This window comes from Fragaria vesca, linkage group LG3, assembly GCF_000184155.1.
Source record: "Fragaria vesca subsp. vesca linkage group LG3, FraVesHawaii_1.0, whole genome shotgun sequence".
In the NCBI taxonomy this organism is placed as follows: domain Eukaryota; kingdom Viridiplantae; phylum Streptophyta; class Magnoliopsida; order Rosales; family Rosaceae; genus Fragaria; species Fragaria vesca.
In genome coordinates, this window is record NC_020493.1 from 26,126,716 (window position 1) to 26,131,307 (window position 4,592).

General features: G+C 35.9%; 1 pseudogene across 1 annotated transcript in view; it reads left to right on the forward strand.

Annotated features, from left to right (window-relative positions):
- Positions 1 to 4,233, forward strand: part of LOC101298212 — a 13,983-nt pseudogene extending 9,750 nt beyond the window's left edge. The window contains exons 12-14 of the transcript XR_184399.1: positions 1,607 to 1,668; positions 2,681 to 2,840; positions 3,832 to 4,233. The product of XR_184399.1 is annotated as an uncharacterized LOC101298212 (transcript). The remainder of the gene's footprint in view (positions 1 to 1,606; positions 1,669 to 2,680; positions 2,841 to 3,831) is intronic.
- Positions 4,234 to 4,592: the final 359 nt, after the last annotated feature.

Here is a 4,592-nt window from a genome sequence, read left to right on the forward strand (position 1 = left end):
TCTCATGAGGAAGAATTGTCACAGCAACATTGTAGGATTTACTGATGCAGATTGGGCTGGGAACAAGCTTGACAGAAAATCTACAACTGGATTTTGTACTCTAGTTGGTGGAAATCTAGTCACTTGGAAAAGCAAAAAACATGTGATTGCTCGCTCAAGCGCAGAAGCAGAGTACAGAGCAATGGCCTCAACTTCTTGTGAGTTAATCTGGTTAAAATATCTCCTAGCTGATCTAGGATTCTCTCAGTCTCATCCTATGTTACTATTTTGTGACAATCAAGCTGTAATGCACATTGCTTCAAATCCGGTCTTCCATGAGAGGACCAAACATATTGAAGTTGATTGTCACTATGTGCGAGAGCAAGTTCAAAGCAAGGTTATCTCCACAGTATATACTCGAAGCCAAGATCAACTTGCTGATGTTTTTACAAAGGCTCTGCCTTCTGTTCAATTCCATCAGTTATTATCCAAGCTTGGATCAGTCAATATCCTTGATCCAGCTTGAGGGGGAGTATTGAAATATATAGAAATATATAGTCAATAGAGAAAGTATGGTGTAGTGCTCATCACCCTACCTACTCTACAGTAAAGTATGGTGTAGCATGTTGACTGCACCATACCTTACACAGTAAGTCATCCACCTTACTGTGTAAGGAAGTTAGTAGTCATGACTCATGAGTATGGCTGGTATGGCTAGGTATGGCTAGGCTTGTATATATATACTTGGTTGTAACCTAAATGTTTTCAATACAAGAGTTTTCTTTTTCTCTTCATCTTTTTCTACAATGGGCATGCAAAGGATATTTAAAATGAGTTGATTCATATTATCCTACTTTGCACTTGACAGCAAAGAGATGGATAAGGAAAATGAAATTGTAGATTGCAGTATTGCACGTGGTCTTATGAATGTCATTAACATAATCGTCTTGAAACTTTTGATCTGTAAGAGGAACATTAAAATTTCTCCATCAAGTCAACTATGAATAATATCAGGAAAATGAAAATGTTGATTGCAGTATTGTAAGTAGTCTTATGAATATCATTAAAAAATGCACGCTGGATAACAATGTCTTCTACTGTTTTATTATTTAATCATTTCCACTCAAGACAATTAAAAACCAGTTATTGCCAAAGAAATGTGAAATTCCTTTGTTGCTGCAGTAGGATGCAATTTCATAAATCTGGGTATATGTTGATTTAAGTATGTCAGTACTATATTAGAATTTATTTTTTTTATTTTTTTTTCTGAAAAAGAATGTTGGAGATCTTTTCTGATCGAAGTTAAAAGAAACTAAAATTAAAGAAAGAGAAGAATGATTTTAACTGGTATTCCAGTATGAGAATAATTGAATTATTCTATGTTGGATGGAACCATATTATTTCAACATTGTCATGTTATAATTTATTATTTTTTATTTATGTTCTTCACTAATACAGTTATTCAATCAGTGTGGTCTCTTTAGAAAGATGAAATGTCATAAGACATCTGTGATTTGTAATGTCACTTTTATGCTGCATAGTTTGATTGATTTTTGTATACCTTTTCAAATATAATTTTACTGACACATGACTTCACATGGTCTTAAAATCTTGGTTTTAAATGTAGGTCAAAGATATGATGGATCTTCAGTCTGTACACATGGCATATCTCTCAGATTCACTTCACATGTAAGTCCTCTGACATTGTGTGCTAAAATAGTTCACTTATTATATGCAATCCATGTACATTGAAATGTTTATGTTCTTAATTACATAAGCTTAGATACTTGGTGACTAATTGTCCCCAATTTGTGCCGCGTCTAGGCTGCTACATTTCTTGTATCAATGTAGCCTTAGAGGCTGTGATTCCTACAACACAAATACTTCTTGATGATTGCCACAATCCCATTTCCTGTATTGCTTGCCCTAAGCCAACCGTCCTCAGCTCTCCTTTATTCTACAGTACATACTCTTATCTATTAGAATTCTCCAAATGCTGTAACACGGTTGACTTCAGTTAGGTTTCGTTAGTATACCAACATACCTATATAAAAAATTACAAAAAAATTGTAGAGATAGGGAGCATAATGAGACTTTTTGTCCGAGGGGGTCAGGGCCAGTCATAGGAACAATTTATGGTAAGGTATAAAGTTGTTTGTTGTCCCAAGAAACAAGTGGTTGAGTGATAAGCAACTTGGATGAGAGGAATATTCCCCTTCTTAGAAAATTTTCTGAGAACTCACATTAGAAAGATAAGGCTTGCTGTAAGTAATAGCTAGTATGGGATACAAGCCAATCATAGGATATAATTTCTACACTATCCTGCACAGTCAGTTGGAAAGGGCATTGGGGATCGGGACTCCATATTGTGCTTCATTTCCAGTTTTATTTGTTGACTTTTCAACTGAACTGTGATAATGTTTCAATTGTCAATATTTGTTGATTCTTTCTCATCTGAAAAAGGAGATTTTTTATGCAATCCTCTGTCAAGTCCTCTGCTCTTTACTCAATGTTGTGTTTTCCATGAAAGTGAACCTCATGCTGCTTTTTGTACACTCACTTCTAGACTGTAGCACATAGCTAATTCAGTACAGATAAATAGATAGGTTGGACTTATTGGTTAGCTGCTTCATAGTATGTGCGCTTTCTTATGGTATTGTTGCCCATGTTTGTCTGTTAACCATGAATTGAACCTTTGCAGATGTTTCCTCTCTGATGAAACAAAACCTATAGCTTGCATCATTGAGAGCATTCTGCAGTGTGCTCTAGACTTCAGGTCTTGTCTTACTGGGGGAGTATGGAATGCTGGAACAGGCCAAGGGAATTTAGTTGCAACACTCTCTGGAATCAATATATCCCAGGTGATTATCATATCTTTAAATTTGTAAAGAAATGTGTACAGGGAAAATTAAGGTTACCTTGATTTTTTTTTTTTTTTAAGTAGCATCATATGTAGTAAAAAAACAGAAGGATAAAGTGCCACAGTGCTGCTATGCTAGGAGACTTTGGTTTCATGTGGAGATACGTATCCAAATCTGGCGTTTTTGGAAAGTGGTCTTCTGTTAAATGCGAGTCATTGTCATCGTACATTTATCCTAGACAGACGTGTTCATACTATTGTGATTCCAATTTGGAGTTTGTGAGAGTACTTATTCTTTCTATCTCATAATTCCAGCTCCATCCCATACTTCATATTCGCCTGTTTCTTAGAAGGGGAAAAATCTCAAGTCAACGAGTTTACAACAATATTTCCATAATTTAAAGGAATGAGACTGACTACTGGCAACAGTTCACATCTCATCAAAAACCACTACCATTGTGACAACCCTAACCATATTTCCTTCTCAGAAAATGCAAATGGCTACAAATTCAAACCCAGGTATGAGCGAAACCCAGTGTAGAGAGGTTCTGCAGCAATGGTATAGAGTATGGGGTGGGATGTAGTGATTCCAGTAAATTATGCATTAAAAACCTCATCTGCATTATGCATTCTCATTCCATGTTATAAAATGTTACGTTGAACTAGTCCATCTCCTTGGGGATGGTGTTCTTTCTCAGAAAATCAGTGTTAGAATGGTAGATAACATGGTACAATACACCATTTAGATGCCTTTATTTGCCTGCAACTTTTTTCCATGTGTACCTACAAGGCAAAGTACAGTCTATGGCTTTCAGCAATGCTCAAGTCATGATGGGTAATCTGTTTGCTTTTGCCTACATGCCTCAATCCTCATTGCACCCAAAATGAGTGAAGAGAGCCATTTACTGTTTGCTGACTTTTTTCATAATTTGTTTGTGCCATTTACTGTTTGCTGACTTTTTTCATAATTTGTTTGTGCATCTGTTTTGCAGGTTATTGCCATAAAGCGAACCTTTGACAAAAATATGAAAGAATTGCACTCCTGTTACCTCAAATCACCTAAACATGGTGAGTTTGGACTCTCTCGCTTCTTGGAATACCTGAATTTCAACAAGTATTACTCAGATGCTGCTTCCGTGGTCCACAGCTCTGTGACACGAGCCATTACTGATAAATCAGGATCTGTATATACTTGAAGCATCCCAGTAGATTATAATGATTGAAGGGTAACAGTAGAAAAGAAGTGCCCAGCTGATGTTAAATTTTGAATTGTAGCATAGCACTCTTTCTCCAATGCTGTTGTCTTTCATACAAGGTAGGAGATTCATGTTTTACTCTTGTGTGCCAGTTTTGCATGCCAATGAGTATCTATATATGTACAAAATGGTTTATTACAAAGAAGACATTTTCTGGTGCCAACTTTCCCTATGATGTTCGTATGGGTGCAGAAGCGAGCTACTTCCTATAAAATTAAGGAAATCATGGAATCATAGTACATGCGAAATGTAAATATACGAATAAATATAAAACATAATGTAGAATACCATCTGGAATTCCATCTTTCTCTAGGTTTCTAGTGTTGGATTCGATTGGAAGATGACACATGTTTTGAAGGAATATGTGGACAGTTTATATGCAGTTTCTATTCTATTGCAACTGGATTATGTACCTTTCATCACAAGTTAAGAAGTTTATGAGTACACATAGTTGATCCTATCCTTACCTTATTACCAACACTTCCACAACTTCATCA